Source organism: Maylandia zebra, linkage group LG1 (assembly GCF_041146795.1).
Source record: "Maylandia zebra isolate NMK-2024a linkage group LG1, Mzebra_GT3a, whole genome shotgun sequence".
NCBI classification, from domain to species: domain Eukaryota; kingdom Metazoa; phylum Chordata; class Actinopteri; order Cichliformes; family Cichlidae; genus Maylandia; species Maylandia zebra.
In genome coordinates this window covers 20,882,878-20,910,540 of record NC_135167.1, presented here as the reverse complement: position 1 = coordinate 20,910,540, position 27,663 = coordinate 20,882,878, and the positions used below count along the sequence as shown (strand labels likewise).

At 40.2% G+C, this 27,663-nt stretch overlaps 1 long non-coding RNA gene across 1 annotated transcript; it reads left to right on the top strand.

The window, feature by feature from the left end:
• Positions 1–4,531: 4,531 nt before the first annotated feature.
• Positions 4,532–8,208, top strand: LOC143420004 (uncharacterized). The gene is made up of 5 exons (XR_013100014.1): positions 4,532–4,579; positions 6,037–6,433; positions 6,591–6,743; positions 7,109–7,192; positions 7,288–8,208. It is a non-coding gene; the product is annotated as an uncharacterized LOC143420004 (long non-coding RNA).
• Positions 8,209–27,663: the final 19,455 nt, after the last annotated feature.

The following is a 27,663-nucleotide window of genomic DNA, read 5'->3' as shown; positions in this document are numbered from 1 at the left end:
ATTTTTGTATGTAATAACTGTGTGCTGCTTGCTCTGTTGGGTTGAGATTAGGTGTCTGACTTGTCCATTGAAGCTCTGTCTGATCAATTTTGCAGCATTTGGCTGAATCTGAGCAGAGAGTATAGCCCTGTACACTTCTGTCAGCAGTCACATCGTCAATAAACACTAGTGTTTCCGTTCCACTAGCAGTCATATGTGCCCACACCATAACATTGGGTCCACCACGTTTGATAATGTGGTGTGCTTGGATCATGAGTTTTCCCCTTTCATTCCACACTTTTGTCTTGGCATCATTCTGGTTCAGGTTATTCTTGGTTTCATCCAAACAGTTTTCCCAGACGTGTGCAGGTTTTAATCTGTCCTGCTTGTTCTAGATCGTAACCAGTGGTTTGCACCTTGTTGTAGACGCTAAGTATTTCCATCATGAAGGTATCTCTTGATTGTGTGACATACGTACCTCCTCCAGAGTGATCCTGACTTGGTTAGATGTTGTGAATTTGGTTTTCTTAATTATGTTAACTATGAAAATAATCCTGTCATCAAACACTTTAGCAGTGTTGTGTGGTCTTAACTCACTAGAACCTCCTTGGGCTTTACATTTAAAGTTACAGTGAAAAGCTATCAAATATAAATTCAGCATTTAAGATAGTATGTCTGGTTCATATGTCACGACCAGAGATGGGCAGTAACGCGTTACTTTTTTCAAGTCCATGATTAAAGTAAAGTAAGTAAAGTAAGGGATTACTATTGCAAAAACGGTAATTAGAATACCATTACTTTCCAGTAGGAATGCTGTGTTACTGCGTTACTAAAACCGTGAGTTTTTTCCGAGAATGTCTCACGACAGTGACGTAAGCAAGTGCGACGTTCATGACAACAGCTGTGTGCAGATCAACAATGGATAATATGTCAAGTGCGGGAGAGAGTATGAGCGTGCAGCGTTTAAAGCGTGGAAGTACTGACCTTACTTTGAGTTTGATTCCATAAAAAGTGACAAAAACATTAGTGTCCGTTATGCGTGGGAAGAAAACTTCTTTTTACAGTGAAAAAAAACCCCTAAACTTCCAAGCAAGCACCGAGTGCGCTACGACGTAATGGGAAATTCACAGAGAAACTCGTGGATTCTTCCACTGACCATTGCGGCACACCTGCACCAGGGTAAACCTCCACCTACGCCACTCCTGCTTTACAGGTGAAAATAGAGCAACAGGATCGCTAGTCTTTGACTTTATTTATTTTCTGCTGTGTTTCACTTGCATCTATTTGAAAGAGTGAGTGTAAACACAAATATATATATATATATTTTATGTGCTGGAATGTGCAGAAAATAGGTTTAAATATTAAACAAATTTCTTCCAGTCAGAATGTTGCATATAATTAAATTTTTGCTTGATGCATAAAGTTAAAAGATTAAAACTAATAAAACAAGTTAAAAAAAGAGACTTTTCCATTTGATTACATTTTGTATGATGGATTATGCAGAAAAAGTAGAATTGGGCTGAAAGATCTATCGCTTTATCACCTATTCAGGTTGTAAATCGTGTTTTTAAAAAGTAACTAAGTAATTAATTACTTTTGAAAATAAGTAATCAGTAAAGTAACGGGATTACTTTTTCGGGGAAGTAATCAGTAATTAGTTACTGATTGCTTTTTTCAAGTAACTTGACCAACACTGGTCACGACATAAGAAGGGACCAGGACTCATCAGGACATGATAATATAGAAAGTGCTTGTCAGTCATTTGTGCAATGTTAATGTTAGATTTTCTTTGAAGTTTTGGACCAAACTCTGGATGTTTGTAGATTACCCCTTGGCATTACATTTAAATGTAAGTGTAATTATAGCAGTAGTTTTGGTGCCTAAATTGTCCCACTTTCTCTTTTTCTAACATGAAAGTCAGTTAATATGTCAGCAATTTTCACAGGAACAACATATTCAAGTTGCTACTTGTGTTTGGTGTTGGCATTGTGAGTTAAGAACGAAGGGTTTACTGCAAAGTATACAACAACTTTTAACAGACAGCTTCACTGCTTGATCACTCACAAGTGAAGCTGTTGTTGCAAGTGTAGTTAATATCCTTAACTGCGATCATATTTGCTTTAGACCAGTGGTTGCTTCACAACTGGAGCCAGGCGTTGCGGTGAGAGTGTGACGCTCAGGCCAACAGCAGCACACAGCAGAGGCCTTTGCTGCTTTACACAGAGCGTAGAGTAGAACATGAACAGCTTCTTGTTATTTTGTAGTCGCAGCCTGCTGGTCTGTAGATACATAGGCATTTGGGCGAGTGGCTGTGAGTAGTGCGGTGTGAATGGTAACACCCAGGACAAATTACATGGCGAGAGAAGAGGGGCCTCTCTCCTGCTGAGCCATGGTGGCATCACAGGGGCGGAAAATGACAAATCCTTGAAAAGGTCATACAAGACGCCTGCACCGTGATACGAGCTTACAGCCAATCTGACAATCTTAATTCAAATCATGACATTCCCCCAAAAAGTAGAACGTTTTCATCTCGTTTTCATGTCAGAACAGCAGCCTGACCTTTACCATGTAAGAACTTCACCGAGTTTTAACAAATGCTAATCAGAGTCCTTCATTAACAGGTCTCTTATACCCCCCCCCCCCCCCCCCCCATTAGCAATTTATGCATTTCACACTCAGATTCAAAAGAGTAATAGGGTTTCTCTTGTATTCTATTAATACATCTGTCTGGATTGAGCCATCTGAAAATGACATGATGGATTTGAAGATGGCAAAGTGGTCATGATGAGAAGAGAAATGTGGACATCCTGTAGCATTTAAAAAAGCTAGTAATCTCAGTTAGTAAAACTAGGGCTCATTTCCTGTTTTTCCCCCCATAATAGTCATTTTTAATCTTATAAACTGGAAGAAAATATCTGTCAATGAGTTTTATGCTTCAACCAGCTCTATACTTGTACGGCTACTGTGCAGTACTGTTAGGGTGTGTCCCACAGCCTAATACTACTACACAAAAAACATCATCAAATATTTACCTGCAGGGTTAAAAACCTTACTGCTGCTCACCGTCTCTTTTTTAAAAACTTGTGTTTTTTGTCATAATAAACAATAAAAATCAGAAGTAAATTCAAATATTTTTTACACCAAACTTTGAACTCTTTGTTTGGGAAGAAGCACATTAAGGTGTGCTTGTTTTAGAAGCTTTGACAGATACCAAAAAGCTTTCACTGGCACTTCTTGCCTCTCCTTGCCCTGCCATTACAAAACATTACTAAGTAACGCCCCCTGGAGTGATTTGGTCTGTAGTTTGTTGAAATTATGGTCCATTAAGTAACAGTCCATAATACATTACCTCCATGTGACAGCAGTACATGCCCAAAATGTGGACAAGGAGTTCTGATCTGAGAAAATGTGCTTATAGCTTAGTTAGTTTTATCCTGTTTTTTGTGTTTTGTTTGATTGTTAGTTCTTTTGTTTATTGTGTTTGGGCCACACACAGAAATCTTAATAATTTTTACAATAATAATTGTAAAAAGTGAAATTTTGTTGAACTTTTGCGCTCAAGCGAAGCAGCTATTCAGATTCTTTGCATTTCGCTAACACATGTAACATTAATGTTACAGACTTATTTTAATGCTTCAACAGCGTATACAGCTACAACAGTGTATGGGTATATCCATAAACAGTAGTAAAGATGTGACGTCACCCTTTTGTTTGCGAGCAGATGCATGTTTTGCCACGAGGCAAAGCCGGCAACTGTTTGAAGCCCCAGGCTAGTGGGGGCCCCCGAGGGCTAGCAACCTTTCAACTACGGCAGTGTCAAAGTTTAGTAAAGCGACGGTAGGAGAGCTTTGACTTCCCTTAGGAAAAAAAATATGGCCATTTGTAGGGTTTTATTTGTTATGTTATAGGACTATTGTTGTTGACAGAATATTTGAAGTATAATGATGCTGAATGCTGAAGGGGGCTGTGAATTTTTGCCTGGGGCCCCAACAGAGTCTAGAATCACCACTGTCTGTGAGGTCCCAGTTTGAAGCCTGCCAACTGACCATATTAAAATGTGCTAACATGCCGCTTTTGAAGTGAGAGAAAAAATTGCAAGCCAATAAACATTAACCTGCATAATTCTCCTTTATGACATCGCCTTTAAAATGACACAAAGTTAGCAAATTAAAATAATGTTATTTTAAGCATGGCCTGTAAGTAGTGGTCATGCTACACTGAAAAAATGGGAATTGGCAGGCTTTTGAATTTGCACAAATGAATTTAGTTAATGCTACACAAGCCTCTCATGTTTCTCTTATTTACATGATTAAATAAAGTACCATTTACTTGATTATAAACAATACTGAGACTACTCATTTTTCTTGCATTGATTTAAAATGACTAAATTAGAATACTAAAACCATTGTAATCATGTTTGACCACAACCGGAAATGATGCAATATATTCAAAGACAACAACTAAATGTGATTGGATAATAAGACCTACCTCATCCAATAAGACAACAACATAATTTAAGGAGAGCGCAATTGACCGCCAGATTCTGGAAGACTGTTCAGCCACATGCAACCTTTAGCACTGAGTCAGGCATAGTGAGAAGGTAAGTAATTTAAATACATTTGTTTTAGTTGGGTACGTTTTCACAGAATTGTTGTAGTGCATGCTATATGAAACGTAATCTGTAATGCATCTACATGTTGTTTTTACAGTGCTAGCTAAAGTTGGTATTAGCTTTGTGGCTAAAGCTGAAAAATATTAACAAATTGCACATAGTTGGGAGAAAGCAGCTGTTGTCGGTCAGATATGGAATTTATGCATGTGACAGAGAGCACTGACGTTTTTGATGGCTTAGCAAGTTAAAACGTCACTGAGAGAGCAATAGTGTTTGTGTTACTCATGCTAGCTATGGCTACATTGGCTAATTAGTCTGGCTGTAACCGTCAGAGTTTCAGAAGCTGGGAGGGCCACAGTGCCATACCTTAATTATTGCTGATGACATGCACTCAAGTTATAATAAGGATCCTGCCACCTTAGACGTGGGTTTAAGAACCTGTGCCCATAAATGCCAAATCATTTTTCCATTTAGTCATTGTTTTAGGTGAAGTGTCACTTACTTGACTATTCTATTGGTCACGGCCAAATAATACAGCAGATATCTACAAGGAGATAAGTTTGTTCAACAGACTATGTCTTATTAAGTGATGTATTGTGAATTTTCCAACATCGGCCCAAAACAAATTAGGACCCTTTCCCCCCCTCTTTTTTTCTAGTTTGTGTAGAACATATGTGAGCTGCTTCTCAAAACATTATGTATAAATGAGGGAAAGATTGGTACTTTAAAGAAACCATTGATGCTCTTCTGGACTGGAATACCTTTTTTCAATTAAAATTAATGTTTTTTGTGATGGTGGAATTTTTACCTTTATGATTACAGAAGTCAAAACATCAGATGATGATAGCTTACCATCTAAACTCCCCATCTCTTGGCAAGTCTGAATTAGAGAGCTCAGCTGTATCGGCCTTTCTAGTGGATTTGCTTAAAGAGGAGATAGCTTAAGTCATTAGGTACATATTCCCTGACATTCTAGAGGTCAACCTTGCACAGTGTGTGACATAAAGAGTATAACTTATAGAAATGGAATGGTACTGGCCCAAAGGGCAGCAGGTGGATTGCCAGAATACTGAAAAACCATATCTGCATTGTACCACAGCATATTCTACATTGTCAGAGAGCTTGGTGGCTGGTACAGAGAGCACGACAGAGCTTTTGAGCTCCGCCCAGTATCCACAAGAATATTCACTCTCGCTTCACTCTGTGAACTCCTTGATACTTATCCATTGGTTGACTATGAGATTGGATCAGTCCACATTGTGACTTTAAAAAGGCATATAGAAATAAAAGGTGTTCATATAAGTGTAATAGGTTCAGTCGCATGTATTTCATTAGATAAATTCTTCTTTTTTATGTCTGATCTTTATAACTTTGAGTATTGGGTATGGATAGCTTTATGAAAACTAAACTGAAATGATTCTTTCTGAATGTCTGAATGCCTACAGAGTCCTATGGGGAGTCCTATGGTCCTAAAGACTGTTTTGGCTGACGGAACCTGTCGAAGGCTCACTCTCTAATGGAGCGCCTGAATCAACTGAGGATCTCATCGTTGAAGTCAAGAGACAGTGTTGTCTTCAGGGCAGTTTCAGACTTCAGTTTATGGATTCCTTGTTTGGGAATGAGTTTCTTAACCTTACCTCAGTTTCAGAAGTAGCAGACAAGGGGACTCTTAAAGCTATTGACATGTCAAAGCCCACAACATGGACATAAAAAAGAGTAACAGAGTTGGTGAAACTCAAGATGGAAAAGACTTTTTCATACAGAAGACATGAAGTTGTTCGTGATGCACCAATGGTGGAGGCTTTCATGGCAAGATGGCCTGCTCTATTTGATTTCCATGAGGTAAGGTTTGCCTCATACACGGTGTTCTTGTGGTATTAGCCGAAAATGGTTAAGGCACAGTTGTTATTTGACAGCCCATTTCTTCAGCATGAGTGATTGCGGCCTTCTTCCAGGTATTAAACCTTTGAAGCTCATTTCTCTGTGCTCATGTTTTCAGATCAACGCTGAGTTTAAGAGAATTGCCACTATCCCCCCTCAAACAAAGTTCCTGGCTCAGCTGGATCTCCACTTGGACAACCTGGTGAAGTTGGTCAACAGAAGAGGAGAGCTTGGACTAATACTGAAAAGAATTGTGGCATAAATGGATAATGTAAGTGATAAAGCCTCAACATTCACTTAACACGATCCTCTTTGGATGAAATTTTATAATTGTGGAAGATTTCAAATGTTTCCCATGATAAATTCTCTCATTTTGTATTTTTACATCTGCTTGTTTTTTTTAACCTTCACTTTGTCAACTTATTATTAATTGCCAGTAAACCTATTATTAATTTGTGTGCCTTTACTTTAAAAACATTCATGTAAAGTACACTATTAAAACTTAAATGAAGGACAAGAGCTGAATGAAGATGCTAATGGTTTAAAATGGAGCACTGTAACAAAAAATAATTTCCCCCAGGGATCAATAAAGTATTCTGATTCTGATTCTGATTAATTACATACATTTCATTTCAGTGTGAAGATGTTGATGCTGAGTGTGTTAAGGGAGTGTGTATCTACATGGGTGAAGACCCTGGCATGCTTATCCAGGAGTATGTGGTATGTACTTGTGGGGGTTTTTTTTTCTTTTTGGACTTTCCACAGTGTGTCATATTATTTACTTGGAAATGACTAACATGGCTTCTTTTTTACAGGGCATGGAAGAACGTGCCATCAGTGAGACTGTTGAAGACACCACTGTTTGAATTTATCTTCTTAAAGAGCAAGCTTCAGCAGATGAAGAAGAGTTGTCCTTGCAGGCATCAGGGTGGCGAAGACTTTGGATAATGTAGCATTTGCTGTGATAATGCTATTTGGACTCATGTATGCATTAAACCTTGCCTACCCTGCTGACCTTCGCTACAACTTTGACGTTTTCCAGAAGGTTTTCATGGAACTGGATGGAGCTAAACTCTCTAAAGTTCTTGCTTTCAAAAACCATCTGTTTCATTGAGAAGTCAAAGACTGCACTTCTGCAATTCTTTGCAGTTTTTCATTTTGTGTTCAGTAACGTTATACTGCTTATGTTTTTATTGCTTTCCCCTCGTGTGACTGCAATGCAGGATAATTTTTCCTTTTGGTATCATGTTGTAAGAAATTTTTACTGACGATTTTTAGCAATATGTTCTAAGTCAACCTTAATGTCCTGCTTTCATGTTTAAAATGAAGATTAAAATTCATGTAGGTGTTTGGTATTAGTTATGTAACAATGTCATTTAAGGCTCAACTTAGTTGAAATCTTATACAGGTAAATACATGTACAGAAGCTGAAACTGTTGTCAAATAACACACAAGTTATATTTGGGTAGATCTGTTTATTCATAAAAGCGTGTTGCTTTTTTTTCAGGTAGTCTTAATTTAGTTTACATTTTCAATTGTGTAATTAATACAAATGTTATATGTAAGAGATGACAGGATCATCTATAAGCACTTTCTTTTATTTGCAGCTGAGGTCAGTTTTTTGTGAAATATTTGCAAATATATTCTCAAACTAACTTTTTCTTTTAGTTATTTCTGCAGGCTATCTTTAAAAATGTGTTAACAAGTTTATATGGATACAGTTTAATAAAGGTGAATTGTTCAGTAGCACTCACAGTCTTTGCCTTTTTTGTCAATAATAATCAGTTAATATTTCAATTGAAAAAATTAAGTAGGATTTAAAGCCATAATTTGTGTTGCAGGAACATAATTGCAATGTGTTTACATTACATAATATCATTGCGTAACACTGGCAAATAAAAATAAGTTGGTGTTAAACATTAAAATATATTGACATTATGCAATACATTGATATTATGATAATAGATTAATATTAGTACATCAAACATGATTTTTTTAAAGTAATCTGATGTAAATAAAATACTTTGATCTGACAAGCATTAATTACTTGAGGGAAAGTGGAAAATTAAGTCAGTCATACTTATTCATATTATGTGGGACCGATGTACACAATAAAATCAAGTAAATTGAAAGAACTTTTTTTTTCAGTGTAGTAGTAGGAAATTGTTTGCAGAGGTAGGGCAGAGGGCAGTCTATAGAAGTGGTCAACAAACCTTTTTGGGGAAAAACCCCCCAAAAAACAAACCTTTTTTTCAGTTTATGCCCGACAATATTTTCACGGACTGGCCTTTAAGGTGCCACGGATAAATACAACAAAATAAAACCAGTACCAGTACCCAGAAAAAGATAATTTATTCATAACACACGGGAAAAGACCCAGGGAAACCGAGTTAACAATGAAAACGTTAAAAAATAATGATAAAAACCCTGAAAACCATAAATTTCACACCCGAGCCTCAACTCTCACGCCCTGGTACCAAGCGACTCGGTCCGTGGCCCGGGTGTTGGGGACCGCTGGCCTATAGAACTACAAGTTATTTTGCAACCACAAGTGTCGCCCTCTAATTGTCATTAAAAAGAATGCAGGGTTAAGGCACTTTAAGCTACAGCTATCTTTTACATTACAGTAAATGTCAGTCTTATACAATCCAATGCAACAGCCCTGCCACCAAGTGTTTTAATTCCCAAGGAGAACAAATGTGTACACCTAATTACGTTTATTGCTGAGACGAACAATCACACAGTGTAGTTCAATTTCAGTTAACTAAAGTAAAAGAAATTAAAGATCTTGAAGTTGAAGATCTAAAATCTTGACGAGTTGCTGTCTAGGGAGATTTTCACGCAATATATTCACCAGTGTGCTCTGATTTTTGTTGCACTGAAACAATCCTGAGCTCTTGATGAAATCTAAACATGGGCAGCAATACCAACAGGCTACTGTGTGGACCAGAGGAGATAGGGCAGCAAAGCCCCGCTCACAGCTGGGTGCCCAGATTAATAGGCAAGATAGACGTAGTGTATGTGTTTACTCATCACTCTGATTGCGTCTGTCAGGGACAAAGGCTTTGTTTAAACAGGTTAGGACTGTACAAGACTGAATGCAAAGCTTTATAAATGAAGATATGCTGAGAAGCCCTGGTAGCGGTATAATGACTTCCATCATAAGACACACAGCGAGCTCATCCCTCACATCAGCGCAGCTTGAGCCACCTTTGCATTTGCATATTTAAATCTACTTACAGTATCATACACAATTCCCCATCCTGCTCACAAAAACTATCCAACCACTTCAGAGGAAGAAGGTCTTTTAATATATGAAATGCCGATGGTGCTGTGTCAGTTGGTTAGAGTTCAGGCTTTACAAGGAGCAGCACTTCAGCATGTGACCCGGTGCCGCGCGTATTGTCTGTTTCATTGTAACATTTCTTTTACCGAGGTTAATGAGCTTGACACCGGGTGCCCTCAGCCTGCTCAACAGAGTTACCTTGCACCCCGCCCTCTTTTCTCTCTGCATGCCATCAACCCGCAGCCTAACATCTCCACAGCTGAAAACAGCAATTTCACTTAGCACATGCAGCCAAGGGAAAGTTATCAAGCAGCAGAGTGCTCACCTGTGCTTTTCAAGGCTGTTCTGCAAGGTCATGCAGCCGGGAACGAGCTTGGTCTGTAAGTAGGAGCCTCTGAGGGATTAATCGTCCCTGCACTGTCTTATTCATGCTCTCTGACAAACTGATCCATGACTTTTCCTGCTTGCTAATCATCAGAAACAATTTTAACACCGTGCTGTGCTTTTCTTTTCTTTTCCGATCTAATTATATAATAACAACCAAACGCGAGCCAATTTAAAGGACCTATCTTCAAATGTGTGGCCTCATGCATATTTAATTGAACATGATTGTAGCATTAACAGCTGAATATGCAGCCGGCCTTTTCTCACATTTGTTCCAGCCTTAAGTGAAAGTGCCCTTAAATTAAAAGGCTATAGAAATCAATACAAGTGGCATCCATGGGAGAGCGCACGGCTTTGACAGTCTGTCTCCTAATGCATCTCTCACCACATATTCTGCTCGTGTTTCTAAAAGCACTTAATGTGCAATAAGCAGCTGCCCACCTCAGAGCCTGCCAAATGCTGGAGATGACTTGTCTGAAGAAGCTTAAAAGTTTGGGCTAATGCTATGTTAATGGATTATCTAGCCCTGCCTCTTTGTGAAACCGAAACTCGCTGTGTGGAGAAGCGCTGTCAAAACGATTCTTGACGTAAACTGGCGTGCAAAAAAAAAAAAAAAAAAATCCAAATCTGAGCTTTTATGTGATGCAACAGCTTTGACCAACATCTTACAATCAGGCAAAGTGCTTTTCGAATTCAGTGAATCTGCTTCACATTAATTCATTATAGAGCACATCATGGACCTTATGTTACCTGGCTGATTGCTCGTGTATTTAAGCAGTTGTATTAATATATTTAAAACCACATCAAATAAAATTCACTTCAGAGAGAGCAGAAGGCGCGATGGGGACAATCTAAGCTTCCTGACACACTGAGATGGAGGTCTGAGCTGTCCACTCTGGGTCATTTCCACAAAACAATTTGATACAGATTTCTTACTGGTGGGAGATTGCCTGTTTTCTTCCTCTTAAAGGTATACTTCCTTTCTCGTTACATATCCCTCATCTTGCTTCGGTTGGAGGCTTTATCCCTGCACATACACTCGAACGCGGAGATTTGTAAGAGCAGAAGAGTGAATCTGCACCGCCAGCGAGTGAAGCTGCGAAGGACTGCATGAAAAGAACTCATTAAAAACTGTGACTCATACACACGCAGACGCTCACAGCTTGCTCCCGAGTTTAGATAATTTGCGAGTAAATCCAAGGCTGTTGTCCAACAACATATTTCTAATTGTTCCTGCACTCACGCACGCTCGTTTACACGTGCGCGCGCACAAGCGCATACTGTATGGCACATAAGATCTTCCCTCACGCAGTTAGAGTCAAAAATGAAAAATAGATGAGATCTTTGTCACTCAAATGGCTGTGGGCTTCTTAAGTGCTGTCAGAGTACGGATGAGGCCAACATGCATTATGGAAGACAGTGCCTGGCTAAGCACCTCGACTCTCCGCCTGGTCCGCGGCGCAAAACTGTCTAATGGAGTTGAAGACATGGTTGTGTAGCAACCTTAGATTCTATAATAATATCTAAAGTTAGAAGTTAATTAATCTCAGAGGTATATCGTGGGCTTAAAGGCCTCTCCGCACTGTCTGGTGCTGCTAATTCCCTCCATCTGGGGTGCTGAGGAGCATTTATGGGAGTTTACCAGATTAGTCCCAGAAACAGGATCTTTAAAGGGAACTGCTTGTTCTCTTCAGATTGGAGATCTGTCTTCCTTGCAGGGCAGTGTGGGGGATAGGCTAGTAAAGCTCTATTCTATGCTTATGTGACTTGTTTGACTAGAGGCCTAAAAATGGAATGTGCTAAACGGGGAAAGCCTTTTGTTACTGATGTGTAAAGCAGGACATGTATGGAATTCATTTGAATTTGTGCAGAGTGCATGCCTTTCCAATTACACTTGTAGTGGATTTTCTTCCAGATCGTGCACATCCAGAAGAGGCTTAGGTCAGTTTTAGATACACATCTATGTAGATTAACCAAATACTGTGGTATCAAACATTTTGGAATTAGGACTTATCTAAAAGTTGTTCGAGCTGATTAGGTGGCAGAGATCAGTGGCCTGTGGCTCACAGCCACAACTCAGTGTGGCTCACTGGAGCTAAAGTTGCACGCAATGATATTTGTTTCTTTTGGTTCAATAATATCGTGTCCTCCAACTTTTGGCAAGATCTAGACCTGTCCTGATAAGACCAAGGTCATCTGTTAGGAGTGTCTGCATAGGAAATGAGTGCAAGCTCCCAGCAGACTCAGCAGGGAGGCTGGAGAGTTAATAGTCGCTGCTCTGGTTTTAAAATCTGTCTGCAGTCCTTGCCGAGTTCCCTATTCTCTGACCACGGCTGGCACACAGAGCGGAGACCGTTTGAAAAAGACACACGTGAAGCAGGGGGGCTGGAAGTAAGAGACAAAAGTGATAGTCAAAGTGAGATTTAACAACACAGAATAGGGGAAGGTTCATGTGGCACCGTCTTCCAGCCCTTTCCCCCTAATCATTTTCAAATGTTCCCTTCCGAAAAGCGCAACTTTCTCTCTTTATTCACATACCAGAAATTCAAATTACATACAGTGCTGCAGACTGGATCCAGAGTCGACTGCGTTAGTTAAGTGAATTTCCCCATGTGCCATTTTGGGTGTGCGCGAGAAGCCGTCTTACCTACAGTTTGTGTCAGTCACAGCTGGCAATGACGAATTATTAAGGTGGATTTGACATAAAATGTTGGACGTAGTCCCCCTCTACCTTTTCTCCACCTATTAGTCTCTGAGAGCCTTACTTGACAGGGAGTGCCATCAGCTAGCATCAGCTCAGGCAGCAGAGCTTTCTCTCCTCCCCCGCAGATGCACCTTAGGCCTGCAGTGGTCTCCTCCTCTTCTTTGTTCCGCGCATCTGTTCAGCATCAGATGACAGCACTGATTAGCCTCACTCAGGGTCTTAATAAGACAACTGGAGTACAGAAAGCCGGCACAAGGTGAACACAGACACACAAACACACAGGATGTACAGCTGTAATCACTACATGCTCTTTCTACACTTTACCTACTCCCATACCTTTAACCTAACTATGACTCTGTCCTTAACCCTAATGAGGTCTGGAATACGTCCCTCAGTACTGGTGATCTGTCTATTTTTCCTAATCTCAGCATCTCGGTTGGTAAAGTCCACCCTGCTCGGACAGAGAACTACTTATTATAATTTTCTCATAATGTCGACCTCTGGACTGTATCCAACAGCGCTTCGGGGAGAAATCAGGCTTTTTTTTATTCATAGCGCTCTGAATTTTTATTTGATTTGTTCTCCTGAAATGCAGACGATTTGAAAATATCATTAATCTTCTAAAAAGTTAATCAGGTCACTCTGCTGTGATTTCTTTGAAACTAAAGTGATGCTTTCTGTAAATAACAAAAACTGGAACAGTAGTGTGTTCCTGTCAAATGAAAGAGTAAGAAGCCAAGTGTGACTGTTCCAGGTATTCATACACTGCTGCTGGCCTGCAAATTACACCTCTCACTGTGTCATCATTTCCTTTTTATTCGCAGTTTTCCTGCAGTTATTTGTATGTTTGCTAACACGACAAAAGGGGGCACGAAAATAAGCAACGTCTACACCAATTGACCAGCCTAGCTTGTTTCTTCGACCTTAAACCAATGGCGGTTTATTAAATTCAAACATAATACACAGTCTTCCACAAGTGTAACATGCACAGTGTTGAAGAAAAACAACCATTTAGCTGTTGTTTTTGCTTGCTATTTTTTTTTTTTAGTCAGATGTGTATGTACTGCTGGTACGAGTGGGTGTGCAACCTCAGCTCTCGATAGTGCTGTGTTTCTGCAGGGTGAACTTCTCCCACTCGTCTTCACCATCTCCCCCTCTGCCTCCTGGCGGATGCTCCTCACTCTGATATGTGTGTCCCAGCCCACCTGTTCAGGCCTCATTACTGTCAGGCCTGTGTTAATAAATATCCAGGTGTAGAGCGCTCCTCGGTGCCTGTACTTCATCACCAAGGAGCTCAGTCTGCTGGTCGCCCCCTCCTCTCCTGCAGCAGGGCTGACAGGAACCATGATTACACTGTAAGCACTGTAGTTATTCACCTTCTGCCCAAACTCCGACACTGCACTCCATCTTACGCACCAGCACAGGGACACGCACACATACAGCGCTCATGTGCACGTACACACCTTCTTACAGGAACACACACACACACTGACAAACAAACACTCGCAGATATTTGCTCTTTCATTCCCATTAGTTTTTTCCCCTCCAGTGCAACGGGGTGTGCAGGCAACATGGACGACATGTTGCCATTTGCACTGTACGAATATCCCTACAGCAATGTTTGGTGACGGCACCCTCACGAAATCATTATTGTAGTGTAGGTCCACCGCGCTGAGCACTTAATCATGCATAACATGAAAAACATGTTGTTTTGAAATACAGTCCAACACCTTCCTGTAACTCTGTAAAAAAAAAAAAAAAAAATAGGCTGTGTATTTTATAATCAGATTTTTGCTGTTTAAAAAATGTCATTCTGAGCAAGTAATTGTTATGTCAAGAAGAATGAAATCTCTTGAATGTTGCATGAATCAGTTTTTAAATGTGTGATGTTTGTTCTCTGTTAACAGTCTATCTGACATTTTAGTTTTATGTTGGCATGCATTTCACCAAGATTCCCATTGTGTGCCATTTACAGTGCATGTTACTGTGCAATTTCTGTCTATGATTGACTGCTAAAAGTCTTCAGGTGAATTCAAAGATTTCTTTTTCCCGGTGCACTCAGACAGCATGTTTCAAACACAAATCTGCTTAATTCAAGTATTTTATGGAAGTATATGTCAACAATCACTGTGCAACAATGTGGAACAAGAAGGGACACTGATACTGTAACCAGAACCAGGAAAAAGTAGCCTTTTAAATGATTTTAACCTTAGGTGAAGTTCACATAGACTATATGGAAAACCAAATCGGGCTTCTCCAAGTGAAAAAGAATCACGCACCCAGCCATGCAGTCTGCCTTTACAAACATTTGTGGGGGGAAATGGGTCGTTCTAAAAAGCTCACTGAATTTGAGCACGGTGTTATAGCAGGATGGCACTGTCTGTGAAATTTCTTCCCTTCTAGAAATTCCGCCATTCACTGTAAGTTCTATTCCTGCAAAGTGGAAGCATTTAGAAACCACAGTGGCAGATCACAAAATGTTACAGAGCAGGGTCACAGAGTGTTGCGGCACATTGTGCTTAAAAATCACCGAGTCTGCTGATTCAATAACAACAGAGCTCCAAACCTCCTCTAGCGTTAACATCAGCTTGAAAACTGTGTGCTGGGAGCTTCATGGCATGGGTTTCTATGGCTGAGCAACTCCCATAAGTATAATGTTTAGGTGTTTGAGGGACAGTGAGAAAGGGCACTTAAAAAGAGAAAGAGAAAAAAAATCTTCTGGATCACCTGTTGAGAGAAAAAGAAGAGAAAACAAGCAAAGAAAACAGAGCAACATACTAAACACAACACCATCACGTTAATCTAGCTAAGTGTAAACAGCAGTGAATACTAAATATCGAATGTTGTTGTGTAGCAAGCAGGACCGACAGTGCACAATGTGCTTGGAAATAGCAGCCAATAAAGGTGTAGTTTATGTCTATGAACGGTGAACACCCGTGTCACACCTGTGTGGATCAGCGCGCTTGTATTCAAAAGGTTTCCCCATGTAATGGTCTGCTAGAGGTTGTAGAGAGACATAGCCCTGTCCCCCAGGGCATGAAGCAGGCATGGAGGAGATCCAGCCTCCAGACATCCAGAGGCCCCAGAGTGCGAGAGCCCAAGGAGGACCACCGGAGGGGCATCCGTGACTTTTGTTCATAATGCTCATCAAGTCTATTATAGATAATAATAGTCATTGAAGTTGTATACATGCTATTTGTGAAGCACAATAACTTTTTTGCATTGACTTTTTGTGATGTGGTGATGTTTGTATTTTAGTGTAGTCAATTATCAGAACTAATACATCATCATCATAATATTGTATTAATGAATTAGCCATTTCACTCTCAAAATGTAAACTTTAAACTAAAAGTTTGTAAGATAGTTAAATGCTCTCCTCAAAAGGCGGCTTCGAATTACAGAGCATAACTGTTGAATATAAAAATACGAGTGGGTAATTCTTTTCAGCATAAAAAGCATATGTTTACTGTTAGGAGTACTTTTATTTAAATGACAGAACAGAACACTTACTTATAACTTTATTATACGTAGTCTATAACTTTACTGTTAACTTTACTAAACCTTTAATGAGGACTCGCTTTTAAAGTACAATCAATACATTTTTAACTTTGCTTCCTTGCTCACACAGTTCACTGAATATTACAAAACATCCCAGCTCATTTCTCCAGAAGTAAGTATTAATCTTCAAAATAATCCTGGCAGCTTATTATGCAATCACAACTCCTCTGTGTGTTTTTGTGCAGGCCCTTGTCTCGTTGCATTTATGAGGTCAGTGTGTCTGAGTAAGTGGGTCAGCCAGGCCTGTGTGAGGGCTCTAGTCTCAGCAGCTCTAAGCAGCCGGCGCAGTGATGGCGGTGGCCTAGGAAATGACAGGGAGGACGCAACCACTTGACTCTGGAGAAGCAATCAGACTCTAAGGGGTTTAATGCACTGCCTTGGGTCTGAGCCACAGCAATTGGGTTTGATAGCTGTGTCATTATGTGAGGAGGACGTCTGGAGGTCTTCAACGGCCGGGGATTAGAGGGCGGACACAGAGACGGAAAAAAGAGAAGAGGAGGAGAGCGGGCGGTGGGAATCCCTGTGTCTGCTACTTTGGACGTAGGCCCCCTCTCACCTCCCTCATCTCCCTCTTCTCTCAGTGATTTCCTTCCACAAAAGTGACAAATAAAGCAGGCCTTAGGGACACAATACTCGAGGTCACTCCCACATTGTGTTTCTCTGCTTGTTATACACCAGACATTTTAATTTGGTGCCATGTGCACAATTGGAGTTTATTTTTCGCAGCAACAGCTAATTAAGAGAATATCAGTGACAGTGTCTAAAGCCTTTTCTCTCTTTGCTTATACGCACCTCTTCCTCCCCGTTACCTCTCAGCGCAGTCTTAGCGCAAATCTGAGAGATTCCGGGAGAAATGACAATTACTGAGTATTTGACACGTAAATCTGACACCTCACTATAATATCGCTAGGCAATTTTGACAGTCTCATTTAGTGCTTTAAACCCAATGATATAACTTTCTCAAGGAACGTGTTCACAAACAAGTTGCGACTGTCGAGTGAGAGCTCACAGAGCAGCCTGTGCTCATGAGTCTATGAGTGAGAGCGAGAGTGAAAGAAGTCAACCTGTGATGGATGCGATGGCAGATGCTAGGGTAAGAGTTGTCATCAGCGTTCCCAGCACCTTATGGAAGAGTGCCAGGTATGCGGCTTTGATTGGGCCTACTGTGGCTGTGCTGTTTGCCACAGCACCGCTTTGATTAGTGCCTCCATGAAAATGTATGCCCTATGCTCAAAGAAAACTGGGGGAGTAACTACCTGTCAGGAAATCCACAAACAAGGCTACTTAGAGCATGGGGAACTGTATATTTTAAAGTCTAATATTTCGTTTCGTTTCATTGTGGGGGGCTTGCCAAATCCCTGCTGATACCCCACCCAAGCAAAAGGTCCCCCGATAAAGAGGTGGTACCCGATAAGGAGGAGGTACACTGCTAGCCCCCAACCCGCTTGTGCGTGCACACACAGACACAGACACACACGCACACAAAGATGAGAAGGAGAAAGCACTCTCTCAACCACACAACAAAGGCTGTCTGCCAGATGCTGTGAATACCAAAAAACCCCTGCAACACAAAATATATAAATTAATCAGAGTGCAGGTAAATAAATAAATAATGTATATGAGGAGCTAATTAAATGTGTTTATTCCTGTTATCATATGCTGCCCTCATTTCCACCACTTGAAGTCATGAATCATTAAGTGGCTGCTAAATTGGTCTCTGGGGCTGTCCTAGTGGCAGGGGGCGGTCAGATCCTGTCTGGCAGAAGGCAGGTGTGCAGCGGACGGACGGATGGCCTGTGCTCCAGTAGTCCTCGGACAGTGGCGCCTGACAGAGGGGAAGCAGGCATCATGCTGGGAGGTGAGCGGCCAGAGGAGAGCCTGTAGCAGAGCGGCTGACAGGACCGCCCGTCACCACGCTGGCTCCGCTTTGATTAATGAGGGCATTTGAAAGACAATTAGTGGGAGCAGATTTGCCTTCAACTACCTTATCAATCAGAACTCTTTTAATTCAATGTGTAGCACCCTCTGCACCAAAATGAGTGTGTAAGCATTGTGCGTCAGGGCAGGAACAGCCTGCCAGTCAACAGGAGGTGGGAGAGGAGAGCCAGAAATACAAATGACAGTTCTCCCAGGACTTTAGAGACATACGAAATGGGGTGGGTTGTTCAGCTTGTAAATGTTCAAGTGAAGGCCAGATTTGTCCTGTACTCTGCTACTTATTTTACCATCACATCTGAAAGAAATCATCACTCATGATTCGACTTCCCTTCTAAAAACCAGTTGGTTATTATAGCTGGTTTTTACATGTAGTGGATTAAATGCTGCTATTTTGTAGGAAACCTGGCATTACAAAGAAATGTGGTATCCTTTTGTCTTTTATTAGCTCTGTTCATGTCACGTCTTTAAGCTAAGTTTTGAAGACCCAAGGTTAAAAATAGTAACAAAAATTAAAGGAACAGTTTAAAAACACATCAGATCTCAATAGGGGAAAAGGTCATGCTGGATTTCTATACTGATATCGACTGGGTAATGTGTTAAGAATGAAAGGATGCCACATCTTTTCATGGAAATTAGATTAATCATCCTACACAAGGCTAAATTCAAAGATGCCTGGAAAATCAAAGTGGGAAAAATGATGCAGCAGACAATTCCATTTTGACAAAATTTCACTGCAGCAACTAACAATGGTACTCAGTAGTTTGTATGGCCCCCACGTGCTTGTATGCATGCCTCATAGCATTGGGGCATATTCCTAATGAGACAACTGCTGTCCTGGTGGATGTCCTCCCGGGGCATTACTGAGCTCTTGAACAGTCTGAGGTGCAACCTGGTGCCTTAGGATGAAGTGAAACACAAAGTCCCAGAGGTGCTCTGTTGGATCAAGGTCATACCTAATAGCAACCAGGGTGCCGCTGGCTAGCCTGTAGAGGTTTGTGCCTCCCTTCATGGATATGCCGCACCATTGATGACCCACCACCAAACCGGTCGTGCTAAACAATGTTACAGACAACATAATGTTGTCCACAGCTTCTCCAGACCCTTTTCCGTCTATCACAGATGCTCAGGATGAACCTGCTGTTATCTGTGAAAGACACAAGGCAATAGTGGTGGACCTGAATATTCAGGTATTCTATGGCAAATGCCAACTGAGCTACATGGTGCCAGTCAGTGAGTACAAGGCCCACTGGGCCCTCAGGTCACCCTTGTGAAGTCTGTTTGATCAGAGACATTCATACCAGTGGCCTACTTTTAGGCCTTTTAGGCCTCTGGCGGTGCTCACCCTTGTCCTCCTGCTAATGGGTTAGGGTCCTGTTTAGGGTTAAGGGTTCTACGGTTCTGCTTAGCTCTCCTGTGCTTGGAGACACACAAACCTTCTGACACCTGGAGGTTTGTGTATTGCCCCATGCTGCCACAAGTGACAGTGACCCTAGCCAAATATAAAATTACTAAAAAAAAAAAAAAGCAGTCAGAAAAGGGCTCCACCTCTAAAATAGTTCATGTTGATGGTTGTCTTATTGTTGCCCTTCTAGTGCACCAACAGCAACATATACTATACTCTGATTAAAAAGGTGTTCCTTTAAACGTTGCGCAGTGTATGTCAGCCAGCACAAATCCACCAACCCTCCAATTGCAGAACCCTCTAATGGTAGAATATGGTATATCATCTTTAGATGGAAGCTAGCAAGCTAACTTTTTTCTGTACTTTATTATAACAGCAGGTAGAACAGCCACACTGATCATTTTATTCAAATTTAAAGAATTTGGACTGTTTTTAACTCCAAGTGGAGCCTCGGTCTTCCTTTTTGGGAACTGAGGGAGTCTTTGGAAATGGCTAATGTTTACAGTGTGGAGAATCAATATAAATGACTATTTAACAAAAAAGCATGATCATTACCTAAACCTAACCAAAGAGGTTTGGTCCCTTAAAATTAGAGAATGAAAAGAAAGCAAATAAAACTAGAAAGATTTGCATTTCCTGCGAAAATGCAGTGTGGATGCTTTAAAGCTGAAGCTGTATGCAAAAACTAGCTGAAAAAGCTGAAAAGTTGCAGAAATTGTAAAAACTTTGCAGAAGCAAAGGAACTTTGCTAAAATGGAATAACTTAGCAGAACTGCAATATCTTAGAGGAAACATAATACTTGGCAGAAATACAATAGCATAGCAGAACTTAGCAGAAATATTGTAACTTACCAGAAACATGATAACTTCTCAAAAATACAAGAATTTAGGAGAAATAGTATAAGATAACAGAAAGAATATATTTAGCCAAAAATACTTAAGCATTACAGAAACACTATGATTTAGAAAAATAGTACAACAGAGCAGAAATACTGTGATTTACCAGAGACACTGTGATGAACTATGAATATTGTAATTTTAAATCAATACTATGTTTTAGCACAAATACTATAATTTGACAGAAATACTATATTTAGCACAAATCTTATAAAATAGCAGAAATAGTATGATTTAGCACAATAGTAATAACTTAAACAGAAAAATTGGAAAAGCAAAATGGACAGCTGAAAAAATGCTGAACATGCTAAGGGTCCCTCAAATATACTTGTTAAATGAAAAAAATTGGCAAAAAAAAATATAACAGCCACACAATCACAAATATGGACACATATGGAAACACACATGCACAGAGAGAGACACACACAAGATCCAATTCAGTCAACCAGTCTAAATATATTGAATTTGAATCTTACAATGAGATCATCCCATAAAAAGGCTTCCTCTCTCTCTCTCTCTCTCTCTCACACACACACACACACACACACACACACACACACACACACACACACACACACACAGAGAGAAGTAAGTTTCTAGCTCAGTCAAGCAGCCTTGGAGCTGCTGAATTTGAATCCACCAATCAGAGAATTTCCTACCCTCAAACAAGTCTAACTCATTTCAGAACGGTAATAGGTGAGAAAATAATTCTTGAATTGTGAGCGTCAGGAGTGTCTGAAGATATACTGGGACAAGCCTTATGTCTTAACTTTGCTTCGTTAAGGAGATATGACGATTCGAATATGCCTCTCATTACAGAAATCAAGCGGTGATTTTGAACAAGCTCTCCATTGACTTTCTATGGAGAGTTTTGCGACTTTGTGTTGGTCTGAGGAGATTTGCCAAAATTCTATAAATCCCACAACAATGATAGTGACATTTTCGGAAACCCAGCAAAAATACCTAAGTTTTGATGTATAATTTGTGGAAGTTGAGTGAAGATTGAGCAAAGTAGCAAGAAGTTGTTCGGACATGAAGAGAAGACTGCAAAACCTTCAGTGGCACACTGGAAGCCAAGTGCATAGCAACCATAACAACGCATGTATTTTGTGAAAAATCACAATTTTGCAACTGAAAACTTTAAGAGGCATAAAGGTAAAACGGTAAAAGATTTGAAAAAGCTGAATCATACCTGAATAGCCCAATAATTTGAGAACATTTTAAAGTTTGAATGGTTGTTCTACGTGAAAATATGAGGAAGTAGTTAAGTTTCAGAAACAAGCAAATTTTAGCAGAATTGCAGAAGTTTCCCATTCATTTCAATGGGACAAATTAAGCTTAATATTTTAAAAAGTATAATAGTGAAAAATACCAAAAGACATAGCAGGAATTAGCAGAAATAGCAGAATATTTTAAAATTTGAACGATGAAAATCGGCTGAAAATTGTGGAAGTAGTTAAGTGCCAAAAAGTGTACGGAAGTCCCAAGAGGAACTCAATAGTGTGGATGCTTAAAGCATCCACACAATAAAAGACATAAGACATAACCAAACTGGAAACAAGCATGTAATTTATGCCTTGCCAACCTCCTTGCCTCCTTATATCGACGTAGTTGGACTTTCTAACAGAACTGTTAATGGTCAGCATTCAAAACTACTAAGCTGTGTGGCGAGACATTGATGCCAAAGGGCACCTCGTGAGTAAATCTCTTGACGACAGCAGCCTCAGACGAAACAGCATTTATGTGAAGAATTTGACGCCCTGGGATGAGAACACGTTGATTATTATGATGCTGCTTGTCAACTGAAAACCTATATTTTGTTGACCTATTCATCAACCCCGAGCTCAAAAGACAATTTATAATGTCTGAACCCATATTTCGGAACATGATGTTGACATAATGACTAATGCTGTTTGGTGAGTCTGATTTTAACCCATCATAATTACTTCGTTGTTGCTTTAGAAGAAAGCAGGATGTTTCATTTATATTTGCTGCCATTAGCCAGAGAAATAATGGTCTCAATCAATCTTTTGTACAAGGTTTTCTAATTGTTACGACTTTCTGAAATTAAAAAATCAAACCACTTATGAAACGGTGGCTGCAAAGGACATTATACAGGATATGTTTTTTTCTCCATTTCATGGTGGCTCAGAAGAGAGCTAAACAAATATGTATGCAGACTTCATCTCAATGCTGCAGCATTTCTTTTTATTCTTTAAGCCGTCTTCTTATACAATTACACTTGTCAATCAATTGAAATGAAATTTTTGAACTACTGGAGAAATGATGTAGATCTACCAATGCGCTTAAAAGTCTAAAAGATATGTTTTCATAAAGCTGAAAACAGGCAAGTGAGGAAGTGTCTCTATTGATCCACCTCCCTGTAAATAAAACAGGGGCAATGGGCAAAAAGAAACAAACAACCCTGGCAGAGGGATGGGGAGAGAAAAAAATCAATAGGTTCCCTCACTGGTGGGTCTTCTCTGGTCAAACTATTCTCTCTGGGTTTGACTTTCTGCAGACAGGAGGAAGCACACAGCCAACATTCTCTTGATTTCCACATTTCTTTTATAATAGGACTTCACTGTGAATGCAGCTCGTGTGCATTTAATCCACACAGCTACCGGAGAAGACTGCAGAATTGTGCGGTTCGGGGTTTATCACACAAATGTTACTGTGAGTTTTCAGAGGGGCTCGTGTGATTCTATGCTTATAGTTTAAAGGAGCACGTGACCAATTTCAAATATCAAAATCAGTTTCTGAACAGCGTGATCTGTGAAAATAGTTGTGAAAATGCTTGTTTGAGTTTGAAACAGTTACTCAAACAACTCAGTTGATTGTTTTTAGAGTGGGTCAATCATTTAAAGACACTGTGTTGCATTACTGTAAATCTAAGATACTTGGTTGTGTAAAACTCTCTACTAATATTACATAACAACTGCAGGTAGGGTGAAGATAACATGGTGAAATATATATAGTAAAGCTATCTTAAATAAATACAAACAGTGAACAGACCTCAAAGTAAAATTCCATCCGTCAACCCTTTTTTTTATTGTTAATGATTGATTTAAAAAAGAAACTGCACAGTGTGTGGACTGAACTTTCTCAGCTTCTGGACTGAGGCATGCCAGAAAAAAAGTTTGAGAAGCTGGACTAAATTAAAAACTCAAACCCCCGAAAAAGCAGATCAAATTACTTCATCCATCTTTTATTTACAGTCTGTGGATTCCCAAGAACTTTTTCAGTGAACTAAAAAGTTTCTTCAGACCCCATACAGCAAAAACAACGCTGTATATAATGTAAGAGATAGGAGATTTTGTGCTGCTGCTCATTGATATTTAATATTTGCAAATGATGTCACTCAGTCAGTGCATGACAAGACAGATATGCAGGCTAAAAAATTATTGACTTTTTCTTTCTCATGGGTGATGGAAAAAGCAATTGCTGAAAGTCCGTATTCAGCACTGCAAGCCATAAACCCAAAGTGCCTGAGCGTTGTGCTGTCCTCTCCACATGTGACTTTCTGAATACAAGACACTGTGGCAGGTCCTACAAGGGAGAGATGTATGAACTATGCACAGTTTTTCACCTAAACTGAGAAAAGAAGCGCTGTGCAGTCGGTCCTTGGTGTGTCCAGACTAACAACAGATCATTACATTCTTACAAGTGAGGCTCCTCTGGTAAGTGAACTCTGCTGGATCCCTCTTGTGTCTGACCTCTGTAACCCCATCCATCCTTCCATCCAATTTCCAAACAGCTTATAACAACCCCCTAGTTTAGGGTCACTAGTCTAACCAGGGCTAACGCAAACAAACATTCACACTGACATTTACACCTACGTCCAGTTCAGAATTGCCACCACACATTAACCTAACCTCACCTCACTTGGAATTAACCTAACACATATGTATTTGGACTGTGGGAGGAAGCTAAAGTACCTGGAGGGAACCCACACAAACTCCAAACAGAAAAGCCCTCTCACTGCTAAATTTGAACCCAGGACCTTCTTGCTGTGAGGCCAGTACACCTTCCTTGGTTGGTATTATTTTTCCCTCGTAATCCCATCCGGGAGGGGGGGGGGGGGGGAGATGATGCTTTATAGTTTTGTGTCACAATCATGGATCTAATTGGGGCACAAGATCTTGGTTTATTTGCCATCTCCCTGTCTGTGTTAAATGTGTGAGCTTTGTGCCAACAGATTGTTTTCAGTGATGAATGAAATTATAACCAGATCACATCATAAAGCATCAACAATTAAGCCATGAGTTTAGAGCCTTTGCTGAATATAGAAGAACGCGTGACATCATCTTGACGGGGCAAACGCATTTAATCGTCCTATTTCCGTTATCCCATTTGATGTATTTGGCTGCAGAGTGGGTAAAACCAGGACAGTTGTGGACATTCTCCTCTGCATGCCTCTTTTTCTTGTTCCAGCTTAGTGGGCAATAAGCAATGCTGCCTGTTTCCCATTAGCAGTTTTATTTCACGGGAAATTTGCTTCCTGCTTGCTGTAATTGGTATGTAGGCACCTCCTGATGTGGGCATTAGAATTTTTAATACAATCTTTTACACAGGTGGGAATGTGCATATATTACCCTTTTACTTTACTTCCACAGTATTTGATTGCCATTCACAATTATTTACACTTATATTTTGTGAAACAAACCTGGAGATTATGGCTAATGTTTTGTTTTGTTTTTTGTTCAAACGCTTCACAACGGCGATCCTAATGCTGAAAACTTTTTTTTTCTGCAAAAAAGCAGAATGGTTTCAACAAAAGACACCACTGTTTAAATCTCAGCAAAAGCAGACTTGTAGTAAAAGGCAACACACTGAGACGCTTCTCCCTAAAGACACAGTAACAACAGAATTGGCAACAACAAAAGGGCCGCATACAACATGTTCTTTTAAGATTATTTGTCCGTGTAGCAAGAAAAAAGGAGTTACTTACATCCTGCTAATTAACTCTACCGGCACCCTTTTAATTCATAATATTTCTAAAGGTTTTGGTTACTGCAAATTGATAGTCAATTGTGTGGTTGGAATTCAAGACACATGTGGTACTTAATGGCAAAACTGCAGCAAGTCTTTTATCCAGCAAAGGCCAGAGCTGGGTGCCATAATGATATTCATTTTCAAACAGGAGAACATTCTAATGGGCAATTAAGATGATCAAGCCTGCCAAGATACACGTGAGGAACGGTGTGCTGGTGCCAGTGATTACATGTCCTCCACCCCTGCCTCCTTCCTCCGCTGGCCCGGGCTTTGTCTTATATGTGTGCATAATAGCAGGAAGGGAAAGAGGGAAAAGGCTCCAAAAGCACAATATAATTGAACTTTCCACATTATTTCTCACTAATATGTGCTGCCACTTGGTCTCATTAGTGGAATGATGTGCTCTGCCATTCTGGAATGAACTCTTTGCCCAAGTAATTAAGGCTCCTAAAGTTTCTAGTCCTTTGTTTAAAGAATTCGTCCTTGTGCTCTCCATGCCCCATCAGCTGCCTAATTAGCAGGGCCTTTGTGTGATTAAAAATTCTCACAGAGATTCCGTTGGATATTTTCCTCTGTTAATGAGTGTTTGTGGACAGCTGGGAATGAGCGCGGGCTCCCTCCTCGTCGGACCTCCTGTGCATTGGGCAGACCTCTGTCAGAGCCCAAGAGTGAGAGCTGTCATTTTCGTAATGGGGATGGAAATTGGTCAAAACCTACCAAGTCCCCCACAGGAATGGAAATGCCTTGAAATATAAATGAGGATGAATATTCATATTTCTTTGACTTCAATAAAAAAAAAAAAGTGCTGAGTATTAATATACATGTCTGTCAGTTAAGGCAGCACAAGGAACTCGCTGTGCCGTGTCTGCCCATTAACGCAGCCCTTGGCTTCATTTGCTATTATCCTCAGGTTCTTTTTCTCCCTAAAGTTAGGGTCAGCCCCTTCCACTGAGAATTGCACATTGGAGGCTTTCCTTTTGTTACAGTTCTCCCACTTAGTGGAAAGCGAGAGAGAGAGCGAGAGAAGGAAGGCCCTGAAAGAGCCAGAAAGACATTTAATGAAGCCCAATCGGAAGTAAAGTAAGCAGGGGTCAAATCCAAATGAAAGGAACAAGCCAGTTATGTGTGCACTTGGAGGACAGCAGAAGTCCAGAGGGAGAAAAAGGGGAGAAAAGCGGCGACACTGAGAGGAACGGGAAGTAGTTCACACCGGTTTAGCTGTCTGGGACAGAAGCACTTCAGCCTCGCAGCCGATTCCCTCCAAGCTGTCTTCATTTGTCTCATGATGGACTCACAATGCAGCGACAAAAGAACGTTGATGTAGTTGTTCATACGATAGCTCATTTCTGCATATATATTTAAATAATCAGCTGAATCTGTTTCACACATTGCCCCCAAAATTTCAAACAAAATTTGAATTTGCACACTTTGAACCACAGTCAGCATATTTTTTAAAAGATCCGTGTAAACACAAACAAGTATAATGTAACTATACACTTCTCTTGTACTCATAGTGCTACTGTATGATACGACATCTCCTAGAAGAATTTTGATTATTAACCTTTCAATGTGATTTTCAGACTCATTGAGGATGCACAGAAGTGTCCAAAGTGAAGGTTAAAGAGATTAGGTTGATTATCAAATAATAAATCAGCCAGCGATTTTCCGGCCTCACATGATGTATTTGTTGATGTTTGGACCCTGTCTCCCTGCCATCTTATCATATTAAATTTGCATGTTTTTTTGATCTATAAAAGGCCTTTGATGTGTTTACTCCCCTTCTCCCCGCATTAACCGCTATTTATGTATACCTGTAGACCTCTCACAGGAATCCTTCCATGGTGAAAAGTTGGGTCCTATTTGGATGGAGTTAAATTTCCTGGATGCATTGAGCTCTGGGTAATTTGTTTGTTTTTAATTAAAATCTAATGTAGCTTTCTCAAGGCCTGGAAACAGTGCAGCTCTGCCCAGTGACTGGGGGATATTTAATAAGCTGCAGTGCTGAAAGTTGTTTCATTAGGTGTGAA